The sequence below is a fragment of the Miniopterus schreibersii genome (genome assembly GCF_964146895.1).
Source record: "Miniopterus schreibersii genome assembly, chromosome: 15".
Taxonomy (NCBI): domain Eukaryota; kingdom Metazoa; phylum Chordata; class Mammalia; order Chiroptera; family Miniopteridae; genus Miniopterus; species Miniopterus schreibersii.
In genome coordinates, this window is record NC_138115.1 from 8,177,861 (window position 1) to 8,203,270 (window position 25,410).

The following is a 25,410-nucleotide window of genomic DNA, read 5'->3' on the forward strand; positions in this document are numbered from 1 at the left end:
AGCCTTCTGAAATGAGCTATAAAAGCTGTGGAAAGAATAGATTTTCTCCTCAGTGAGGTTATGCGCTTAGCAGCTTTTTGACGACATTGACCTCTGAATTGTGAGTGTAGCAAAGTTACGTTGCTGAAAGGTAAGGCCACGTGGAGGCCATGGAGGCCAGGCTGCCGCTCACTGTCGGTCAGGCCCAGCTCGGGTTCGAAAGAACGTCAGGTATCTTTCCACCCTGACAGTGCCAGGCTGCTGGTGGGTTTTGTTCTTGCCTTTCCCACCCTGCTTTCTTTTACAGTTCATTGAGAATTCTGCTCATGCTTTGAAATCATCTGGGCTCGAAGTGGGGCTTGCATCTCGCTGATGCTGATTACTCCCACATACTGTATTTATTTGCCATTTAAATCATCTTTGTCTGGAGGAGATTCAGTTTCTACAGCATCTGGTCTGTGCTGTTGTTAACCAGGGAAAGGGAAGGGAGGCAGGTCCCTTCAGAGGGCCCTTTTGTGTGAGGAGGCCTCCAGGGACGAACGGGAGAAAATAAAATTCAAATGGCCAGGAGGGGCTGACTGCCCACTCAGACCTTTGTCTGCTGCCTCCCACTCTTTCTGGAGGTGATGGATGGATGTGCCTTCAGGACTCTCCTTATCGTATAAAATACACCACACTCATTATTTCCCTCTCAGCTGGGCATTCAATTCAGTTCCACAGGCTCTTGTCCCTTGTCCTGGGACTCTGGTCTCCTTTGTCGTGCCTCATGGTGACAAGAGGCACTAGGTGACCAAGAGCTGCCAAGTTTCCCATGGGTTCAAGGACCGGGGCTGGGGATCACCCCTACCCTCCTGGCACATGAACAAAATATCAAAAGTTTGGATAAATTAAATGACTGCACATTAACAGCATCCTGCAGAGCCCCACTGGAGCCTAAGGCAAAGGAGAAAGAAGTCACTAATACTGATCTTGTTTTTATTTAAAAATTTAGATATTTTGTTCAGTGGCAACAGTTTTACATTAAAGTTGATTTTAAAAAATAATTCATTAAAACATTTTTCTTGATTGCTGAGTATTTTTTTTTTTGTTTGTTTTTGATGCCCTTTTAAATTTTGCACCCAAGGGGAGTGCCTCACTTGGTCCTGGCCCTGGCAATAAGTTCTGCATGAATGCTTTTAATAAAATTATTATAACAATGTTGATAATGTCATTTACCCTATATCGAGCTCTTACTCTGTGCCAGGCACCATGGGAAACATTTGCAAGCATTCATTCATGAAGTCATTAACTCATGGAGTAGGTACAGTGATTATTCCCATTGTAGAAATGAAGACACTGAGGCGCCAGAAAATGAAATGATTTCCCTGCAGTCATGCCCAGCCAGGAAAGGCAGAAGTGGGATTCCAGCCCCAGTGTGTCAGGCTCAGATTCTCTTCTCCTAACCTACTGACTCCAGAGGGACTGAATATTTTTATCCTATTCTGTGGGGGTTGATTCTGTTTTACCCTTTCAGCCATTCAAGGTTTTCCGTGGAGGAAATTGTTATAGAAATAGATTTGTGTGTATTAGAGTCAGGAATATAAGTTTGATGTGTGTGTTAGATTTGAAATAAGTAACTTCATCTTGTGTGACCGAGTGTAATTGTGAGGCCTGTGTGCCACGATAAGATTAACACTTTGTAGCCCTGGCTTCCAAGCAGGCCCGCGCTCTGTAGGACCCTGATAAGACACACTGAAGACGCACCACACCTTCAACCCAGCTGTTAAAAGCAGGGGCTTTTCGGCCACATCTTTGGATGCTTGTCTGCCCTCCACAGACTTCATCCCCAGCTCCGGGAAAGCTGACCCTGCCTTGCTCTGCCCTGCACCTCTCTAGGAGAACTTCCAGAGGGCTGCAGTGACCGACGCCGTCGCGGCCGCACCCCCAGACCTTGTGTGTGTCTTTCAGCGGATCCTCCGGGTGGCCTGCTGGTGCCAAGAACCATTGGGAACTGGTAAATAAACCCTGTGTGATTTGCTTCATGTTTGTCTCTGTCTCCCTTCTTGAAACTTGAATTATTGGCTCGGTCTTATTAAATTAAAGTGTCTCTCGACCCTCACGGTGGTATAGCCACGTATTGGGAGTTAGACCACCTGCGTTTACGTCTCCAGAGAAACTGGGACAGAAATGTGTTGTCTTGATTTCTGCCCAGAAAATAATGCATCAAAATCAAGTAGACCCTGAAATATAAAATATGATAAAATTTATGGAAGTTCTTGATTCTGCTAATCCATGGAAAAGGGGCAGGTGGATGTTGGCCTCGTTTCTTTCACCTTGTGATGGAGATGAGTTTTATAATAATGGTTTTAATGGTTTTTACAAAACATAATCTAGACAATATCTGTGTAAACATCAGTTGGTTCTTCAGTGATATTGTAGCATAGTTTTATTGCCTTCATTTTCTTTTTTCTCAAATACATTCATCATGAAATTCTCGTTAGGCGGTGTAGGCCTTGACTTGAAGTTTTTCCACCCCTGTTCCGTAGACCTGTGCTTTGTGCTAGCAACTCACCACATGCGGTGTTGAACGCTTGCAATGTGGCCTGTCCTAACTGAGACGGGCTCCGAGTACAAAATCACACTGGATTCCAGACTGAGTATGATAAAGAAAATGGAAACTGTCTCCTTGATACATTTTATATGGATTACATATGGCAATGATATTTTGGATCTACTTGTTTAAGTAAAATATATTGTTCCCATTAATTTTACTTAATTTTATTTTTGTGATGTGACTAGTAGAAAATTTAAGCTCCTATATGTGACTCACATTTATTTCTCTTGCCTCTCAGCTGTCATCCGTGTGTGAAGCAAGAGGTTGGTGTGTTTTGTTTTGTTTGAAACCATTGCATGGAGCAAGTAAAACTTGCCAAAAGAGAGAACGAAAGAAAATTGTTGGAGCTTATTAAGACTTTTAACTGATAGATAGCTGTTTCATTAAGGAAACTACACCTTTGTTCCTGCAACCTCTGGAGACTGTGAATTCTTTGGGTGGGGTGCAGCATTAATTGACATTGCAAGAGGATTGTAAGCAGTGGGGCCTATCTTTCACAGCAGCTGCCTTTGAATGATTTCATCCGACTCTAGTGCTTAGGTGCTCATTTAGTCATTGACTGTCGAGAGAACTGCCAGTGTTTGCCAGTTCAGAGCTCTGCTCCCTCTTCCTCAAAGTCAGGGTGCAGAATGGTTCTCTGGGCCCTCAGGTCTGGCATCTTGGTCCTCAGTCTTAGTTTGCAGAATAGTCAGTCACCTGGTGACCCTGGTGAAGACACTCCCTGGAGCATCTGGTTTCGCTCTTCTGGACCAAGTACATCAGCTGTATTATTTCTAAACACGCCCCCCTCTCCCCCACCCCATTCAGCCAGGGATATTCAGTCTCTCTTTCATTGTCTAGGGAATACTGTATATCTGCTCTTTCCAGAAAGCATTCCTCCATAATCCAATCAGTTTCTCTTTCTTCCTCCTTTCCACACACTGTAGAGTCTAATTTACTTTCAGATAGACATTGGCTACTCTTAGCTATCCAAAAATCCTCCTAGGGCGCAGAGGGCAGGAGGTAGGGGGAGGTGGGCCTTTGTTCTCTTTTCCTCTTAATTGTCTTATGGATCAGTGAAGTTTAACTTAAAAGGTGCCTGAAACCTCCTTTGCAGTAGATGAGATTTAAGTTCTCAGCAAATGTTAGCTTCAGTGCTTGACAAATAGAAGGTGCTCCATAAATATATATTTAATGCCTGAATTTTTGACCTGTTCATCTCTCTTGGAAGCTGCAGTCACTCCTCTTGGCCACTGAGGGACTGAAGGGAGTGTACTAAGGCAGCGATTAGGTAGATGCTCCACCCTGAGGAGCTGAGTGTGGGCTTCGACGCCTCATTGTAGAATGTGCCTAAATGCAATAGACAAGGACCCTTGGGAGTAACTGCCGTGACGCCTCCACATTTTCTTCAACTCCTCTTGGTCCACCACAGGCACCTGCTCCCCATTCATTCTCCATCTGTTCCTTAGAGCGGAATTGTCTTTGTCCATATTCTGAGTTTAAGTGGCAGAGCCCGATCTCAAAAGGGTTGAAGGGCAAAAATGAGAATTGATTGGTTGAGGTAAGGGAGCTACTCAGGCAAGGCTGTGCACAAGGCTCAAGCAAAATCATTAAGACATAGATCTCTTCATCACTTGGCCCTGCTTCCTTCTGCGTTGGCTCCACTACCAGACTGCCTTCACCCTCCTGGGTCAGGTGGTAGTGCATTGTTCAAGTTTCAGACCCCACCCTGCCTCCAAGACCCAGCTCTCCAGACAGCTCCAGGGAAAATCTTGGGGATTGGCTTTGATTGGATTGTATATCTCTCCCTTACCTGTAGCTGCACAGACTAAATGCTCTGATTTGCCAGATCTGGGTCACATACCTTCCTTGGATCAGGGTGTGAGGCCAGCATCACCCAGACTGCTCGAATGAAGAGAGAGGAAGGCGTGGAATCCCAAAGCTAACGCAAGACCAGCTTATCACTGAAAAGAAGAAAAGGCCCTGAACTGGCAAAATATATCAACCGGCCATTATAAAAGCCTACAAAGGAATTATTTTTCTATGTCTTTATGAGATCGACTCTTTCTAAAGAAGCCATAGCCCTCCCCCACTTCCATAGTCACATTGCCAGGAGCTCCTCAGCCACCAGCGGGCTGGCAGCTCCTGAGGGTAGAGAGCCCACCATATTGGTCTTTGATACCCTAGTACATTGCACACAACAGGTTTTAAAGAATTTGTTTCAATTGATATGATTTCTTTGTGCACCTACTGTGTGCCCCGTCCTATGAAATTAATGAGCATCCATTCTTGCAGTAACCAAATCTATTTTTACACCACACCCTGTTGATGAAGAGCCTGAGCTTTGAGATGATGCCTGTGGGTGTGCGTGTCACCAGCCCTCCAGGCCGCACTTGCTGCATTTATAAAATGAGGCTAATATACTCCCGAATACAGCAAGTGGGATGATTAAATGAGATGATACCTGTAAAGTGCTTGGCACAGCAGCCGGCTCACAGTTAGGACTGACATGTGGAAATTAATATAGTAGTTAATATACATATATTTTAAAGAATAAGTGTTTGGTGACCATTTACATCTATTTATTTGACATTTGTTAAGTTTTCGCTATAGGCTGGGTCCTTTGCTTGACTTGGGATAAAGATGATTTAGATAAACTTCTTTAAAAATGTTTTCTTGAAATTTTCAATTACAATTGGCTAAAATTCTTGTTCTAAAGGTACCTGTGGCTTCGTGGGGGAGTCAGTCATATAAACAGGTAATAAGGTAATCTTCTGATTCCACAGTCTCTATGATTCAGTCCCCAGAGCTGTGTACAACAAAGAGTATTTCTGACAAATTCAGGTTTCTGGAATATGAAGGGGATGCCTGTGCCCTGCCAGATCCAGTCTTTCTCCCTTTTCCTTGTTCCCTGACTGCCCTCAGCCCACTGAGACTTGCCGTCTCTTCATGTCGCAGTCCTCGCTGGCCTCTCCCGCCCCAGCCTGGCCATGTACTCCTGCTAAGACTGCCTGGTGGGGCCACTCCCCTCTGTACCTTGGATTCTCCATACAGCCACTTCCCCTGCCCCAAAGGCTCTCTCTATCCCTCTGTAGCCTGAGTAACATCTACTTTTCCTTCCAGACTTAGTTCAAGTGTCATCTTTTGTGACTGGCCTTCCCAGCTGCTGGGCCTCCATGACATAGCTCTCTCCTCCCACTAGGACCCAGTGCGTGCCACCATTCCGATCCTAACCCTCTGATGATGTGACTGTCAGCACCCCCTTGGCCTCCTGTCTGTCCTTGTAGACTGCAGGCTGGGCTTCCTGAGAGGGAATTGTGATTTCCTGTGTTCCTGGCGGCCTGGCACATAGGGGATGGAGAGAGGGAAGGAAAGGGACCCTTCCCACAGATAGGCCAGAGGGTTCCTAAGGTTGACAGTCCTCTATGGGGTATTTCGAACATGGTCTCCACCTGTGAATGAGGTTTTCTGGTCTAGGTTACAAAACGAGGCAGAATAGACCGAGCACAGACGTGACCATCAGTTAGAACTGGGATGGACTTTCAGTTCTTGTTGGCCATGGGCAAGTTATTTAACCTCTTAAATCTCCTTATCACTAAAATGAGCAGCATACAGAATGTAGCGCATAGGGTTGCTGTGAGCATTTTATGAGATGATGCAAGGAAAGCCCTGGGCACAGTACCCAGCACCTAATAAAGTCCCCAATAATAGTGGGTGCTGTTATTACAAACGTAGAAATACGTCTTGGAGCTCAGCAATGGTTTTTCAAGGTGAACCACCACCAGTAGTTTTCTCCGGGGAAGTGGTTTGATGGTTTCCTATGATAATTAAGAAGGAAACAAATTGCATGTTGGCTGCAGAGAGGGAGACTTGTTTTGTTTTGGTTGTTTTTTTTTGCTTTTGTTTTTCACACCTGTTTTCTCCAGGGAATAGAACTTAGTGTCTTGCCAAAACTTGACAACAAGTAAAATGCGTGGCTTCAAGTCCTCAGCAGTCGCAGCAAATGTGAAATCAAATCTCTCATTTGCTTTGGAGCGTCCGGACAGCAAGGACAGCTGGAGTGTTGCTATTTTTTATTTCAAATAAAAGAGTCGGCTCCTCGTTACCATAGAAACCACCAACCTAATTATAAGGAGTTTTGTTCACTGGATAAAAGTCATCATTTCTCTTTCCTCCCCACGCTCATATAGGTCCAAAATATTGGCTTGGATTTGGTCCTGGATGAAGGGATTTGCTCCCTTTAGCAAAATGATTACAGAGCACTGACCAGCCAGGAAAGAGCAACTGGGCCTGCCCGACACGGAGAGAGAGCATCCACAGCTCATCTACTTTGCAGACAAATCATGAGCATTTAGCAGAATAAATTAGTATTTTTAGAGTAAAGTTAAAAGAAATTTGCTCCTGGTCTGCCCTACCACTAGATAGACATTCTCCTCCTTGTCTGGGAGGAGAGAGTGGACTAGCTCTGCGATCCTCCTGGTCTAGGATTTTATAGTGGGATTCTGAGATCAATCATATTATGGAACATTGCAGTATTTGGAGAAGAAATGCTAAGCCATGGGTTTCCAAGAGCTCACAGGGTTCACTGGAGTGGTTAATAAATAGTGTATCTCACCACCAGGGCTCAACCCAAAGAATGTGGAACCTTCTTATACATGCTGATCATTTGTTGAACGTACGGTCCCATCTGTGGATTGACCTTCATGCTGATATGTACCGAAGTGGAGATTCGTCTGACTTTAGAGAGATGGTGTTCAAACAGTCAGCTGATAGAAAGCCAAGTGGCATTGAGGAGAAAGAGTCTTAGATGTATTTGGGACATAAGGTGACTTAGGGGTTAGAGATTTGCAAGTGCAATTAATACTTTTTTTTGAAGATTCCATTTATAGAATGTACCAGCTGTAGGTCAGTGCTGGTGTTGAGCACATTGCTCTCACTTTGTAGACACTGAAATACTCAGTTGAGTTATGAATGTGCCATATGCACATGTCAAGGGTTTTGGAGATACAGCCATTTGGGATGGGGGAGGGGGAGGCATGATTCACAGGGGGCGGGATGAAGATAGGGCCAAGCAAAAGCCTGAGAGTGAAGACAGGAGTCCCTGAAGAGACTATAAGCTTGAAAAGAAACTTATATAAATATGTGTGGGGAATGGGCTGGGGAGAGTGGTGCTAAAAGTGCATTAGGCCCTGTAGCTTGGGTACCACCCCGGACTGGTGAGTGTTTCCTTTGTGCTTGTCTAGAACAGGCTCCTCGACTCGGATGCAGGTTCTTTGACTTGCACCTGTTCCCTGTGTGGCCTCCTCTGCTCCTCCTGTCACTGCCTGCTCGTGGTGGTGATGGCAGTGACGGTGGTGGTTGAAATGACCGTGGTGGTGGGGATGCTAGAAGCTGTCATAATAGTGGTGGTCATAATGAAATGGGTAAGGTGATGGTGGTTAATATATTTTTAGCCCTTTCTCAGTGCCAGACCCTCTGCTATGCAGTTATATCTGATGTTATTCTCTTGTTTAGGCCAGAAACCTGGACATCACCTTAGATAGTTTCCTTTTCTCATACGCTCCATCAAGCCATCAGCAACTTGTGATCAGCTCTGCCTTCAAAACCCATCTCTGCTTTGCCTGTCTCGCCATTTCCTTTGCTACCAACGCAGTCAAGCTTCCTCCCTCTCTCGCCTCTGCAGTCAGGAGCCAGCTCCCTGGGCTCCTCGCTTCCATCCTTGCCTCTTATAATCCATTCACAAAGCAGGCAGGGGGCCTTCTAAAGTCATGCACTCTCCCTCCTCAGAACCTTCTTCATAGCTCCCTTCACATGGACAGCAAAACCCAAGACCTCATGACCCTGGCTCTTAGGCCCCAAATGCCTGTCTTCCTGGCCCCATCCCCTCCCACTGTCCCTGTGGCCTTTTCTGCTCTGGTCATCCCACCCTTCTCCCTGGTCCCAAACACGTCAGACCCTCCAGTCTTAGCTCTTCCCTCTGGGGCTTAGCATGGCTTGTCCTGGCTCTCCTCAAACTCAACTTTCCCTGCCAGCTTTATGGAGGTATAACCGACATCCTACACGATTTGCCCATTTAAAGAATGTGATTCAGTGGCGTTTAGCACTTTATATTCACAGAGGTGTGCCTCCAGCACTGCAATCCATATTCAGATATTTTATATTTTATTACCTCAAGAGGAAACCCCAAACCCATAGTCATCATCACCCAAGTCCCTCTCCCCTCCAGCCCCTGGAAACCACTAATCTACCCTCTAGTGCTAGAGATTTGCCTATTCTGGACATTTCATGTGTTATTTTAAAAAATGGTTAGCTTTCATTTATAGCAAAGCGTATTGGTTCTTCTATGGAAATATAGTTCCCTTTAAAAATAAATGTATCAAATAAAAAATTAATAAGCTTAAACAGTATTACATACATAACAGAAGTGGTGTGTGCAGAACAGTAAAAATGGCTCCGGCGGTCAGTGGTGGCTGAGCGGAAAGCAGCTACCCCACGGTAGCACGTGTATGTCCAATGCGTGGGAAGCGGCTGATACAGGCCCCTGAACTTGACCGGTCGGGAGAAACCCTTCGTCTCTGGACTGGAGCAGAGGGAGCCTGAGCGCCTGCTGTACATCCCGGCCTCCAGAAGCGGCGCTGCCAGGGAGCTGACTGCCCAGAGCCTCCGATGCTCACCCAGCAGGTGCACACCCACCTCGCCTGGGGCCACAGGCGTCCCTCCCGCCACCCTCCTGACCAAGAGCTACCTTGAGCGTGGCGTTACTAGCAGAAGGGTCAGTCATGGACGTATCAGATGAACAACGTTAACGTCTGTTCATCTTACCTGCTTTAGGAGAAAGAGTGCATGTGTCTTTACTCTCCTGCTGGCACAGTTATATGAATAAAGGAAACAGGGGTTATTTTAATGTTACTGTATTAAATATATGTATGTCTAATGTGTTATTTAGCAAAATATTACAAGGTTCTGTAGACCTTATTAACTGAACACAACCACCAAATATTATGTAATAAAAAGAATCACATGAGACTTACTTCAGAGGGCCGCGTGAGGCCTAAATGATGGACATGCGACAGGCATTTAGAGCACTGCCTGGCCCAGACCAGTGCTCACTCAGCATTCCCTGCTAGCCTAGTTCTTGTTCTTTATTTTATTTTTTAAAATAATTTTATTTTTCAATCACAGTTGACGTACATTTATATAACTCAGAAGTAATCACCCCAATAAATCTAGCGCCCAGCCCATTTCAGTCCTCTCCTAGAGGAAGCGCTGAGTCTCCCATCTCCTACCCCTCCCCAACTAGATCACTTTCTTAGCTGCCTCCTGCCTGCCCCTGCTGCCTCCTGCCTGCCCCTGCTGCCCCCTCCCTGCCCCTACTGCCCCCTCCCTGCCCCTGCTGCTTTGCCATCCTAAACAGAAGTTTTGCTAGAAGAGGACCCCTCTCTAGGAGTGATGACAGACCTTCTGCAGTGAGGTTATTTGAGTAGCTGTGTTCTCCTGCTGAAATACCCCAGCTAGCTTTCCAGTTAGAAACATATTGTCCTCAACCAAGTCAGAATCACAGGTTACCTCTTCATATTTTTGCAAATTGCATCAAGTCCAACGCCGAAGGCCACATTCCACGGGGGCTGAGTGCCTCTGTTACCAGCTTAGTAAGTGACCCTTGGACATGTGCACGCTCCCATGCCCCAGCCTTTGGAGTGCACCAGCAGACCAGAAACACGACAGGTGTTTTTAAAAAACCATTGTACAAGTCAATTGGGATTTTAAAGATGCATTTTAACATGTTTTTCTTCAGTTGAAGCAGCCATATGTTAAAATGAGCTCCACCTATGGCAACAGTTCTCATCCGAGGCTTATTATAGCTTAGAAAGAGTGTGTGGGTGGCGGGCTGAACCTCTGCAGAGCTGCTAGAAAATCACTACTAACGGCTTTGTCTTTTGCCTTGTTGATCTAAAATGGTTTGATTTTTCCCCGGATTGTGGATGGGTGAAGCCAAGTTACCACTGTTGCACGACCTGAACTAGACTCTGGGTGTGCGAGGAGAAGGTATCATTTAGAGTGGGGCCTGGGTGGGGACAGAAGCTACCCAGGACTCAGACAGCCTGGGTTCGAGTCCCAGCCCTGCCACCACTTAATAGCCATGTGGAAATTGCAAGTTATTAACCCTCCATCTTTAGGTTGCTTCATCGGAGAAATGGGGACATAGCACCAACCTCCCGGGATTGTCATGGGGAAAATATGAATTGTAGGCAAAGTTTTTTGCATGATGCTGGACACAGAGCTAACTCACCAGCCATTACTAATATTGCTATCGGTGTTGTTTTCCCTCGTTTCTGGAGACAGTGGAGAATTTGACCTCTTTGGGTGCATCTAAAATGCACTCTGGTATCTGGTCTAAGTGCATTAATTGCCACCCTGGCCTCCTCTGTTCTTCAGCGTATCAGCATTGCTCCCCCCTCAGAGCCATTGCACTCACTGGTACTGCTGCTCTTCCCCCAGCCCTTCAGGTGGCAGCTCCTTGTCAACCTTCGGGTCGCCCCTCACTGTGCCTACCCCACTTCAGATGCTCTGTCACCTTACTGCGTTTCTTTCCTTCATTGCACTTGTCCCCCACACACCTGAAATGGTCTCGTTTGTTTATTTGTTTCCTTGCCTGTTGTCTATCTCCCCCCTGGAACGTAAGCTCCATGAAGGCAGCATCCGTATCTGCCTTGTCTGAGGTCAGATGGCCTCCTCCTAGCTCAGTGCCTGGCACATAGTAGGCACTCCTGCACTATCTGTTGGATTTCGAGGTGCAACTCGGAGTTCAAATACAGTTACATAAGTAGTGGGACATGAAGCTGCAGGGTGGCCAGCTGCCAGGGCACATTAATGAGAAGAAAATCCTGTTGGGAGGGGGAGAGGACAGCGATGGCTTCTGGGTCATGGGTGGCAATGTCCTTCATGCTGTTTGGGTGGCGCAGGAAGATGGATGTTTTGGCAGGTGGCTACCCCGTCTCCCACCCATCCACCCAACCCAGCGGGCGGTCTTGAACTTCAGATGTGGAGAGCGATGCTTTGAACATACATCTGGCGACGTCTTCCAAAAGAACACTGCCTGCATACTGGTTCCTTGACATTTTTTTTTTAGATTTACTTCTGTTTAAAAGGTACAGATTTACTTAAGGGCTGTGGATCAAGCTGACCCACGTCCACCTCAGCACAGAGCTCTGAGGCAGCACAGTCCTCTTGAGGAAGCTGAAGCCGGGAGAGAGTCTGTGTGCCGGGGTCACATCGTGAGGAAGCCGCTGAGACTGGGCTTGCACACGGCCCTTGCTCCAGCCACTGTGCTCTTTCTTCCCAAGTCTCATATTCTTGGTAAATAATTAGAAGACGGGCAGGGGAAAAGAAATTGTAAAACATACCTGTGGATTACTTATAAGTCTACTACCTACCCACTCATAAGCCTTCTAACCACTGTTAAATTTTTGCTTCCTAAACTCTGTGTGGGTGTGTGTATTTGTATGTGTGTGTGTATGTATGTCTGTTTAGGTAAAATATTGAATGCATATACCTCCACATAAATGTGATTATAATTTCCACTTTTCCAATAAATAGTAAATAATAACTTCCCACATTTTAATACTAGCACAGTATTCTATGCATGATGTATAATGTGATTTATTTCACCAAATCGCTATTACTGGACATGCACTGCTCCCTCCCTCCCAGGTGACGGGCATAAGTTTCCTGTACCACAGTCTTTCCTGTTCCAAGCTAAGCTATGATGCTTTGTACATATGTCCTTTTGAACTTGTCTAGTTATTTATATAGGATAATTCCTAGAGTGGTATCCACACCTTACCACAAAGGACATTGTGGGATAATTACATGGCCACAGGTAGTTGACCTTAAAAGAATATAGCTGCTCTGATTAAGCATTTAACCTGACTCTTTGCTTCCCGGGTTAGTAAATGCTGGGAGGCTGGCTCCCTGCCTGCAGCTTGCAAGGAGCAATGCAGTGAGATAGAGAGAGATTGAAGCTTGATTTTATAGTATAAAACTTGGTAAGTTCAATAATAGAAACTTGCTCAATTTGTAGGTCAGGGGAAAGTTGCACCTACCTAACTCCACTTGAACATCAAGTGTTTCCATGGTGTCAGCCATGTGAGAGGGGGGCAGGATGAGCAGTTTGGGTGTACAAAGTGAGATGTACCAGGCAGAGTGGCGAGAGAGAGAGCCAGAAAAGTAACCAGGAACCGTGCCCCAGAGGCCTTGGTATGTATTACTGAGACTATGAGGACCAGCCTCTGGATTTGATGCCAGATGTGATGAGGGGAACCTGGAAAGGTGCTAAGGGTGGCTGATTCGCATTTTAGGAGATTCCTTCTGGCCATGGCATAAAGGATGGTTGTGCAGGAGACAAGTTTGGCGACAGACAGATCTGTTGGAAGGAGGGTGCAGTTTTCTAGGTGAGAACTTCCATGGGTGTCTTGACACATGCAGGGGTCAAAGGGGGAGAATGGCAGGGCTGGACTGGACACCATTCAGATTAGTGGCCTCAACCTGGCTATGGAGCTAAGCTGATGGGAATATAGGAACCCTAGAATTCTACCCAAAAGTGTGCATAGATATAAGATGTTTTAAACATATTAACAGTGGTAAGATTTGGATGCTGGGCATAAACAACCTGTTGAGTTGCACCTGCTCATTCTGGCAGGAATTATCAGATTTTCAAAAGGATCCCATATGTGTGCGTTCTCAATGCGGTGATAAAAGTCTTCTACAACTGGGTTATGGTGATTGTCACACAATCGATCAATTTACTAAAAATCATCAATTTGTATGCTTAAAGTGTGACGTTTATGATATGTAAACTCTACCTCAGTAAACTTTAAAAAGGGGAGGGGTCTCCATGGTCTAAAGAAGATTAAAAGCCACTAAATTATGTGTTGAATTAAGATGTGATGGTCAATCGAATGTGTCAACATGGCTAGGCTATAGCGCCCAGTTGTTTGGTTGAAGACTAGTCTAGATATTGCCGTGAAAGTATATTTTAGATTTGATAGACGTTTATAATCAGTTGACCTTGAGTAAAGCAGATTAGCTTCTAATCTAATGTGGTTGGGCCTCATTTACTCAGCTGAAGGCCGTAAGAGGAAAGACTGAGGTCCCCAAGTAGGAAGGATTCTGCCTCCAGACTGGAATATAGAAACCCTGCCAGGGTATCCAAGCTGCTGGCCTGCCCTACACATTTTCAGACTGAAGACAGCAATATTGATTCTTATCTGAATTGCCAGCCTGCCCTGCGAATTTCAGTCTTGCCAGCCCTCAAAACTGTGTGAGCCAATTCCTTAAAATACATATTCTCTATTTATAGAGAGAGAGAATGAGAACAGCTAGAGATATCTCTTACTGATTACGTTTCTCTGGAGAACCCTGATTGATACATACGGTAAATTGAACTATTTTAGTTGCTTTAAGTTTTTAAGTCCTTGTCATTGTAGAAAGAATGTTCTGGCCCACTGTCCCCAGGTGTGCCATGGCTCACCACCTGCGTGTTGGGTAGCCCCTGTCTGGGCCTGGTAGTTACAGGCACACTCTGGGGGGGACTGAGGCAGAAACCCCGAGGGCCCTGGATCTGCTCCCTGCAAAGTTAGTGTCCACTGCAGCGTACTGTGGGTGGCTGTGCAGGCCATGTAGCTTGGTTCCTGATGATGGTCTGAGAAAGGCAGACAGGGGCAGGCCAGCCCCCTGGCTGCTGCCTATTTGGCGAGGGACCCAAATGAATGACAAGGGAAGACGGTCTGTGTGTGACTGTGGCTCTTGGAAACACAGCTACCTCCCTTGGCCTTTGGTCTGAGTGTGTTTTGAAAGAAGGCTCACCAGCGCAGCTCCCGGTTTCATTCAGGGTTGGACGGAAACCATGTGAAAATGACAGCCAGTCCCCAGATGGGCTCTGGTTCTCACTTGAGAGTGTCACGACTCGCTTTGGGCCCATCTTGCAGTTTTGCGCTAGGGAAGCAAGTAGCTCCTTCGTCCTGAGTTTTTGCCCGGCATGCAGGGACGTCAGGAAGGAAGTCGAGGCAGACACTTCTGGGGAGAACTCTTGGAAGAGTGAAGACCCCTTACACAGGACGCTCTGGAACTTAGGTCCACACTGGAATGGTCCAGTCTTTGTTGAACATCTACTGTGTGTCAGGAACTATGTCAGGCTTTGGGCCTCCTGTTGATCCGTACTCTTAATGTGCTGCCCGAAGGAACAAAGGAAGAGACTGAATCCTCAACTTGAAAATGGGTACAAGGTTCAGTTCTGAAACAAAGAAAGGGAAAGAGAACCGTTAACCACCTGCCAGTTCAGCATGTGAAAGCTTGCCTGGCTGTGGTGCCTGAGCAGGCCATGGATAGAAACCCAGCCATGGCCCACGTGCTGGCATTTGGTGCTGTCTGGGTGCTAGAATATTGTAGGAGGTCACAGGTGGTTTACTGGAAGTTGAGGTAGATTTGTGTGTCAGCACTGCTGGTGCCTGGGCCTTTGCAAGTCCTTAATGTCTCTGAGGGAATGATCCCTCTTTCCGCATTTATGAAACCCTTCTCCTCACAGGCTGAGCTGATGAAATAGTGGCCGTAAAAGAATTTACGTGGAGATGCTGTGCGCTGAGTGCTAAGAGCCATGTTTAAACAGTCCAAGAAGTGCTCCCTGATCTTAGTGAAATTACATTCAAAGGAGAGAAATGGGCCTAAGCCAGGTGTGTGCACTTGTGTGTGTGTGTGTGTGTGTGAGCATGTGTGTGTATGTATGTGTGAGAGTGTAAGAGTGTGAGTGTGTGTATGAGTGTGTGTGAGCATGTGTGTGTGTGTGAGTGTTGTATGAGTGTGTGTGTGAGAATATATGAGTGTGTGAGCATGTGTGTGTGTGTGTATGTATGTGTGAGTGTGTACAGAGACCAGTGTGTTTAATGTAGGTATTGTCATCAATGAAAGATGTTTTGACAACTGAAGGTAATTTCAATAATTCTACCCTTTCCTTTGCTCAGATATCATGAAGGGATACTTGAAAACAGTCCTTAAGAAACCTGTTTCCCCACTCACCCACTTCCCTCACACATCGTTGGTGCCCCCAGCTTTCTCTTCAGGATTCCCCTAAAAGTCTTCTTCCTTAGCTCCCGTGTCCTTCAGCCTCCCCTCCTGCCCCCACCTTCGCCCAGTGCACCTTCACAAAGGCCTAAACCAGTTCCCTAGAGAAGGAGGACCTAGGGCCTCAGGCCGCCCACCTCATGTGGGTGCAGGGAGGGGAGAGGGTGGAGAAGCCAGAATTTGCATCTGTCACAGGAGGCAGGCTAGAAACACCTGTGCGTCAGTGTATGTGTTGTGACATGGCCACCTGTGCCCAATGCTACAGTGTGGTCTTAGCATGGGAACCCACAGTGAGGGCCAGCAACTCTGCCTGGAGAAGTCACGGGACACCTGGCCGAGGTGGCCTCTGATTTGGGTCTGAGGGGTACAGCGCATTAGTGTGGCAGGATGGGGCACTAATTGGGGAAGAGAATGACATTCTGTGTGTCTGGAAGGTCAGAGACCGGGGAGGAAGAGGCTGGAAGACGAGGCTGTACAGGTTATTGGGGCCTGTGTGTGTGGTATGAGCTAGCTCCGCACAGAAATCTCCCTTCCCTTGTTGCAGATGCCTCCTTACACCTGCACGTAGGATCATTTGCAGATGACCCTCCCGTGACCACAAGGGGAGGTGGTGAGATCTTTGTGGCCCATCTGGGCAACTGTTTCTGTCCCCTGAACAACGGCGGACCTCTGCTGGCAGCATCTTTGTTCACAAAGGGGAGTATTCAGTGTTTATTTCCTTGGTTTCTCAATCAGATCACTTTGGGTTGCAAGTGACAGAAACCTAACCTAAGGTGACTGATACAGAAAAGAATACTGGCTCGTGTAACTGAGCCGTCAGTGGGTGGGGAGGAGTGTGTAGCACTAGGCTTCGGGCTTGGACACTAGTGGTGTGGTGATTTCAGCAGGAGTCTGTCTCTCTGTGTCTGTTTTCTCTCTCTTTGTCTCTGCCCTCCTCTTGTGCCGACAGACCCTCTCCTTGTGGTAGCAGGAGGGCCCCAGGCAGCCTCAGGTTTACATCTTATTAACATAGTTCCCCAGGGAAACAGAATTGTTCCTTCCCGGTCCTTCCTGCAGGAGCCACATGATTGTCCATCCCTGAACTCCGGCCTGGAGCGTGGGCTGTGCTGAGTGGCCCGTCCTGGCGGATCCCCACTGGGATGGGAGCTGCCCATCCTGCTCAGACCCTGTGACCTGAGAGCGAGGGCTGGGTGGTTCCATCCCAGAAGTGGGAATGGAACTGGAGATAACTGAAACAACAGGTGCCCCAGCGCATCGCTTCCTTTTCGTCTGCATGTAAGCAGTGAGAAAATGACCAACACCAGAGGTAATGAACATGCTACTATTAGGGCTTTTTATGGAGGGAAGGGCTAGAGTGACTTCAGTGAGTATATGTACAGTGGGAAAAAAAAACATTTGAAATGAAGCCCAGCTGCTTATTGGCTTTTTAGTATCTTGTTTGCTGAGGAGAATTAAGCAAGAAGAGAACTTGATTGCATCTGATTGCTTATAAAAGTGTTCAAAAGGCATTTTTATCACACAATTTAGATGGGTAAGCAACTAGGAAGTGAGTGCCAGCCTCCAAAGTAACAAACAGAATGGAAACTCCCTTCATACTGCATTTACTGAGGCAGTGCCAATGCAGCCTGTGTTCCTTGCTTAAGCTAAGGTGGAGGGTGTTATCTCAGGACAGATGGCGTTTCATATTGACCGCTGACCACACGGGAAGCTGGGGCCCCTGCTCCAAGTCCAGGCAGAAGGCAGCACAGACTTGCTTCCATATGGGATGAGTTCCATTAGATTCTGGGATGCTGGGGTTTAGGAGTGAAACTCTGCAGTTATCTTGGCTAGGTAGATGCTGTTGTTACTCTTGGTACTTTAATAACCATTTTATAGCGGTTGTATCACTTAGCTAATGCTTTCAGGCACACCTCTCCACTTTATGCTCATAATCATGGGCAGTAAAGTGTGTTCATCTCCATCTTTACAGATAACAAGTGACTCCTGACTCAAGATCACAAAGCTGTATTGTATTAGGCCCAACACTCGAGCATTTGTATTCATACCTTTGACTCGAAATCCAGGGCTGTACAGGCTGTTCCATAATTTCTTGCCCAACAGCCCTCCTCAGTTTTAAAGTGTTGCCTTTGTTTATATGCATGTCAGTGCAGGCGTCGGAGCCACACTGCCCAGCTGAGGCTCAGCTCACCTCCTCTGCGCAGAGGGGTCCCAGCCACACTTGACCCTGTTCTCTGATCTCCAGAGTACATGCCCGTGCTGGTCCCATGGGATAAGGCAGAGAAGCTTAACACTCAATTAATATTTACTTTTAAATAACTAAACTTCACTAATCTTTAAAGACTTTTTATTTTTAAATAATCTAAAATCACAGAAGGTTGCAAAGCTAGTACACAGAGTTCCCAAATACCCTTTTCCCAGTTGCACAAGATTGCTCTTTTACAAAATCATTGTATGATCATCAAACCCAGGAAATTAACATCAATATAATATTATTTACTAAACTATAGACCTAATTAAAAGTCACCAGCTTTCCCACTATCGTCCTCCCCTCCCCTCCCCCCCATCCTCTCTAGGATCTCAGATTGCACTTAGTTGTCTTGCCTCCCAACAGTCTTCTCCCCCTGTGACAATTCCTTAGTCTTTGACTTTCATGACTGTGACACATTTGACTAAAACTGGGCATTTATTTCATAGTGTCCCTCAATGTGGGCTTGTCTGATATTGTGTCATTAGATTGAGGAATGCCTTTTTGACAAGAAGACCACAGATACTGGGCTTTTCTCAGTGCATCGTATCAGGAGGTACATGATATCAGTGTGTGTTAATACTGGTGATGCTAACTTTGACCACTTGTATAAGGTACTGTCTGCCAGCTTTCTCCACTATGAAGTTACTATTTTTCTCTTCGTAATTAATACATATTTTATGGGTTGACACTTTTTAGATTTTAGCTGCCATTGATGGTTTTTGCTATAACAATTATTACTGTGGCATTTGCCTAATGAGCTTGACTAAAATTTAATAAATAAACTCTCCTTAGTGCTTTTGCTCAGATGTCATGTTATATAGTTACCTGCCATGATAGAATATGTTTAGAAAATTTTTTATTTTCCTGTGTCTCTTCACATGCATGCATATTTTTACCCACTTAAAACAATAGTTCGTGGACAATTTTATAAATTTCTCACTTTTATAGAAAGAAACAAAGTGGAGTTTTTTTGAAGCATATCATTGACTTATAGGATTGACAGGAGGCTGGAAAATGGAGCTTGGAACTCCAAGGTCATGTAGGAGGACCCATAGAGAAGACAGCATTTGCTTTCTATTACCCGCTGGAGTAAAAAATCCAGCCTTGCCCACTTCACATGATGCTGTGGCATAAGCATTTGTACGTCTCCAGTATCACCAGTTACCACTTTTAATGCCTGCGTAATATCCCACATACTGCAGCTGGATGTGCAGGTTTTCCCAAGTTGAATAAGGGATGCGTTAATAAGTGTCCCCATTCCCAGTGTTTCCAAAACTTTGCTGCGCACTGGTCCAACCTAGGGAGTTTTGAGAAATATTGATGCCTGGTTCCTACTTCCAGAGAGTCTGATCTCACAGGTGCGACTGGTCTGGGCACGGGGATTTTCTAAAGGTCCCCAAAGATTCTAGTGTGTAGTGAAGGTTGTGAACCGTTGGTCTAGAAGCTTCTGTGGCCTGTGTGGCATGTTTTCTTGAACATGGAGAAGAACCCACGTATTTATTCCTTCCTGTTGACCATAGAAATGTTGGCTGTTTTCCCTCCTCTAGACCTAAACAACACAGACAGTCACACTCAGAGGCGTTCACACATATCAGCAGCCTAAGATGGCTTTTGAGTATTACCATATTCTGTTTATATGAATAGGGTAAGTTATATGACTTAGTTTCTTCTTCTGTGAAATGGAGATACACTGTGGCTCCTCTAGGGTCACAGGGATGATTTAAAAATTGAAATTCAGACTCTTGATGCACAGCTGTGCAGCATACCCAGTTGAGAGAACAGTTGGGCAATGCCTGGTCAAAGGAAGATTTGCCTTCCTGCTCTCTGAAAAGAGTTTCAGGCATATGACAGTGGTTAAGTTCCTGGCCGAGAAGCCACCATAGCGATGTTTCTCTAGGGCTAAGTTTAGGGTTCTCCAAACCTGGGTTTGATGTAGAGCATGGGAGGGGCATCGGCCTCCTCTCATTGGGAGCTGGCCACTTCCAATGGAGCCAGCTCAGCACACCCTAAGTTCCTTCCCAGCTCTTTTGTTTGTTTGTTTTCCCCCTTATTTCATTTAGAATCTGTTTTTGGCTTCGTTTTACACACCTGACACCATAGTTTTGAATTATTTGTGTGAGTGACATCCTAAACATTTGCTCGTAAGTGCCAGATTCCCAAAGAATATTGGAATGAAGTCAAGTCACAGAGCGAGTGATGACAAATTCAGGACTAGACCCGAGGTGTTCTAACACCGTTACAGTGCTTTTTAACTTCCCAAGCTCTTCATTAGTGAGACGTAATAGCTGCCATTATTGAGCACTTACTCTTTGCCAGGTACCATGATGAACATTTTGCAAGTTTTATTTAATCCTTGCAATTTGATCCTCAAGGGGTATCTTCAGTTTGAAAGCTGAGGAAATGTAATAATAATTTATTCAGCTCTAACCATGTCCCACGCACTGTTCAAATAGTCTTATTTGAACTCATTTGCTGTTAACTTACTTGCTCAAAGAAAGGATCAGGAACTTGCCCATTGTCACACAACCTGTAAGCAAGCCCCGGGCTGGGAATTAAATCCAGTCCTGGCTGCCTGATGCCCAGGCCAGTTTGCTTGAGCATTGCCTTTGATTGTGTCCCCTCAAGGCTGATGTTTGGTCAGCTCTGTAAGTATCCAGGTGCAGGAGACACAAGGCAGAGTTTGTTTCGCTTCGGTCTCAGCCAGGCACTGATCATGTTGCCATCAAATAGCAGCCTTTTCTTCGTAACATTAGCACCAAGGTGATGTTCATTTTTATTTCAGGGAAGAGTGGACCCTTCAAGGCAAATGAGCTTCGATTCTCTTGTCCCAGAGCTCCTGCAGTTGAACCTGGGCAAGCTATGCAGAGCCGCTCAGCTCCTTGTTTATTCAGGGCAAAGGTGTTTATTTTGAGGGGTGCTGCTGGCTGGATTTTATAAGTGCAATTCCAGGTCTCTAATTTAATCTTGTACGTGCAACACTGGGGTCTTTATTCTGTTGCCTCTGGAACACCCACATTTCTGCGACTTTGCAGAGCCCAAGCGCTCACTCTGTGCCTCGTTAATTTCCCACAGACAGAAACGTTTCCAGAGAATTAATGCCCAGCTCTGCCGTAAGGTGGTCCTTCCCCGCAGGCCACCGAGGCCCGCTCGCTGCTGCCGTCTCACCCGTGAGTGCGCGCTCGGCGGGCAGATCGGCCTGGCGTGGGCCCGCGTCGCGCCGCCCCGGCGTCCATGCCCCTCGGGAAGCAGATTAGGGGAAGTGATGGATGCTGAAATCGGTTCTGACAGATCTCTAATCCTGTTTCTAATTGAAAGCTGTTGTTGGAGGTGGCTCTTAGCGGTGCCTCGTGTAGGAACTCAGCCTCCGTCCCCCTCTGAGCCCTGACGCTTTCTTTTCCGGCTGGCAGATGCCACTGCCACCGCGGGCGCTGGCCGGGAGGGCGTGAGGCGGGCACACGGGCAGGCAGCGCGGAGTGAGCCCTACCCCGGAGCAAGACGCAGCTCTCTTTCTACGGCCGGGAAGGGACTCTGGCCTTGACGTCCGCTTGTTTGTGCTAGGTCAGCAGTAAAAAAGGAAATAAGCAAGTGACACTGAAGGTGGGGCCGAACTTAGTGATTACCGTTGGCCTTCAAAGTGCCTTCCAGGTGGGCAGGCGACGCGAACAGGACGTTCCCACGGGGTGAGTCCACCTGGCAGGAGGGGCTTTTAAAGGTTCAGCCCATCAGCACTGAAAGCGGCGCAATTCAAACAACAGATCATTTTATTTTATTTATTTATTTTTTAATATATCTTTATTGATTTCAGAGAGAAGAAACAGAGAGAGGGAGAGAGAGACAGAAACATCAATGACGAGAGAGTCGTCGATCGGTTGCCTCCTACACGCCCCCGACTGGGGATCGAGCCCGCAACCCGGGCATGTGCCCTGACCGGGAATCAAACCTCCATCGCCTGGATCCTAGGTCAACGCTCAACCGCTGAGCCATGCCCGGCCGGGCCAGATCATTTTAACTATCGAATTAACAATATTTTTTATTTTTATTTTTATACTTGCCAATGATATTTACTTAGTGTCGAAGTGTGATAAGTGATAGACACTTTCGCTGCTATTGGGAATAAACATTGGTTCAAATTTTCTGGCAAAATATGATCAAAAGCCTGAAAAAAATATTCATGCCTTTTGACTCAGTAATGCCATTACCAGGAATCCTTACTGAGGACATAATTTTGCTTAAAGAAAAGAAGAAACTCTGTCACTTAGGTATTTATGACAACATGTTTTTCTCATAATTGGGAATACCTAGCAAGAAGGTTGAGAAACATTCTAATAATAGGGGACTGGAATATTAATATATTAAAATAATGTAGCCATTAAAAATGATATTTCCTAAGATTTTTATGATATGGGGTATGCTTATAACATGTTGATGTGAAAGATGTATATTTAATTTGTTTCTCATTATTTTTTAAAATAATACATACACATAGGAAAAAAGGCAGAAAGGAAATATACCAAAATGTTAATGATGGTTGTGTCTGGGTAGTAGAATTTTCTTTCCATTAAAAAAAAAAAAAAAAATTCTGTGTATACTTAGCTTGTTTAATTCTGTTTAGCTTTTTTTTTTTTTTTAACCAATTAATATTGAGTAAGTGTCAATTATATTGTAGCCTGGGAAGTGTTTTTATTTTTACATATGCATGAGTGTATTACACTATTGAGAGCTGCTTTCTGGGGCTGTCAGTAGACTGAGTTTCTGCTGAGGACTAATGAACCCTCCTGCACTTTCCACAATAGGAGCCTGCTTGCCTGAAGGAGCGTGATGGACATACATTCTCCTTCTGTCACTATTTCATGCTCTCGTGAACACTCTGGACTCGTGACACTGGAAAAGGGCTTCTAGTAAATGGTGTAGAAGAGCCATGAGGTGCCAAGCACACTTATAAACAATGGACATTAAAAATGCAAGCACTACATGGAGTGACTTTTATATTTGGGGGAGGGGTACTTATTTTTAAAATAAAGAAGGAAGGACAGGAAAAAGGAAAGGAGGAAAGAAGGGAGAGAGGGAGGAAAATCATTTTCCCGGTGTGTTCTTTGTGTTATACCTTAGTGATTGTTGTGGCCTGCTGGACAAGTTTTGTTTTGAAACTGAGTTAAGTGGGCCCATGATTTTAGTTCTCACTGTAGATTGGAAACGTAACTTAGGTGGTACCTGGTAGTACAGAGGAGTAAGTACTGTGGCATTTCAAAGAGTTCGTTCTTGCGAATGTTCACTTGGGCTCTGGGCTTAGTTCTAACCTTCGATGACCCTCAACTGCTTGTGCCTCAGTTTCCTCACCGTAAGTTAGGGATTGGAAAAATGATCTTTGAGGTGCTTTAACTTCCAATGGTTTTGTTCCTCAGTAGGAATTATCTGGATATCTTCAGAACTTTCCAAGAGCAGGAACCAAGCTTATTCTGCTAGTGTCCCTGGGTTAGCATGCTTCTCTTGACATGGGTAAGACTTTGTGAATTGTGGTTGGATGCCTGATAAAGCAAAGTCAACTCATGAGGATCTTTCTTGAGATGTAGGAAGAGGTTTTGAGAACTCCACAAATAGAGGTGAAAATAAATTGGCTATCACACATTAAGTGTGATGCCTTGTCACACTTAATCCCCACAGCTCCCTGAGAGGTAGGTTTACCTATTACAGTTTACCCTTCAACAACATGGGGTGGACTGTGTGGGTCCACTTATATGCATATTTTTTCAATAAATACCTGTACTGTTTTTGGTCCCGTCTGCAGCTGGGAGTCCACGGATGCAGAAGGCCAAATATATGCATTGACCTATACCATTTTAGGTAGGAGACTTGAACATCCACAGATTTTGGTATCTATGGGGGTTCTTGGAACCAGTCCCTCACAATACTTAGGGTAGTTCAGTTTTGGGGGAGTCAAAAGTTATTTGCAGATTTCCAATTCTGAATGGGGGGGCTGGTGCCCTTAAATCCACAGTTGTTCAGGGTTGAACCACATACCCATTTTACAGAGGTCTAGAGAGGCTAAGGAGCAATGGAAAGTCACACAGCGGGTAGGTGTCAGAGCCTAGATCTTGCTGACTCGAAGATCCTCATCTTTCTTTCTCACTATTCTTTCACTACCAGAATCCAGGAAATTCCCTAAACACCCCAAGCCTCAGGCAACTCAGAACAAGAAACCAAAATAGCAGCCACGGGCAGCACCATGTCTCCGATGTGCTGGGCGCATGTTGGTTTTCTTGAAGCACAGGAGAAGTTGCTAAGGTTCATAAGTTGGCATTTTTGCACTGGGCTCACTACGTGGCAAGGCTGGTTGGAATTCATTCACCGGTGCCCCTTTCAGGCGGGGATTTGCTGCGCGGTTCGCTGCTAACCCCATCTGACCTGTCTCTCTTATTCATATTAGTTCTCAGGTTGAGAAAAAAATCAACCTTTTGGAAAATGCAAAAATGGAACAGCTAGTTCTTGAGTGATTATAATGCATCCACAGCTACAATAGAACTGAAAGCGCTACAGATGTAAATACCTCCCCCTTTCCCCTTTCAAAGTAATTGAATACCAGGTCTGAAAATAAAGTGTGCAGAACAATGAATTATCAGGTACACGCTGTGCAGAAGGAGTCTCATATTTACAAAAGGCTTTACCAGAATATTCTCTAAAATGATGAACTCATTTAGATTATGATACTTTTATAAAGACTTTGAATTTAGTGTAACTGCCTAGAAATGCCTCCGATACAAAGAACCAGGTCCCCTGTATTTAAATAGCTTTTCTCTGCTCAGGGCGCCACAGTTGCTCTGGCAGCATCGGGGGCGGAGTGGTTGCAGGGTATATACGTCTAGCGTTGCTCAGTGTTTTGGGAGCCTGAGAAGCTTGGGTGCAAGCCCTGGCTCGTACATGTGCTGGCTGTGCATATTTGGGACACCCGATTAACCTCTCTGAGCCTCAGTTTCTTTTTTCATAAAGTGGAGTTTTTTGAGGATGAAAGGATACTTGTATGTGGAAGAACATCTATATACACATATACATTAGTAATTTATGTGTTTATATATTATTACCTATTCACTTAAATATGGTGCCTGCCCATTGAAATAACGTGTCTTATTGTACCTGTTATTATTTTTCTCTTTATGATAATCTTTGAGAAACTCTTTTTTTTATTCCTCTTGACCCTGACCTGACTACTTCCTAATATTTCTTAAAAACCTTTATGACATCCAAGAGAACAGGCCACAGGTAGGTGCCTTTCCCTCTAGTGCCAGCAAGAGCAGGAATAATGACTGGGTTTAGAAAGAAGGGATCATTCGCGAGCAGTTCCTCAGGGACCGTGTTTGGAAGTAACTTCAATCCTGGCGAGGCTGCCTGGGGGCACCCCATGCAGGGCCTGGGTGAGCGGGCCCAGCTCAGCGGCGAGGCGCTGGGGCCCCGAGGGCCGTCCCCCTGAAACCGCGCTGCCCTGCAGCCCTTACCCGGAGCT

General features: G+C 45.7%; 1 protein-coding gene across 5 annotated transcripts in view; it reads left to right on the plus strand.

The window, feature by feature from the left end:
* Nucleotides 1-25,410, plus strand: part of PRICKLE2 (prickle planar cell polarity protein 2) — a 301,504-nt gene that overhangs the window by 48,252 nt on the left and 227,842 nt on the right. Inside the window, exon 1 of one of the 5 annotated variants that reach the window (XM_081160281.1) lies at nucleotides 16,887-16,973. The exons of the other annotated variants lie outside the window; for them this stretch is intronic. The gene's annotated coding sequence lies outside the window, so the exon portion shown is untranslated. Of the gene's footprint in view, nucleotides 1-16,886; nucleotides 16,974-25,410 lie in introns of those variants that run through there. 5 annotated transcript variants of the gene reach the window in all.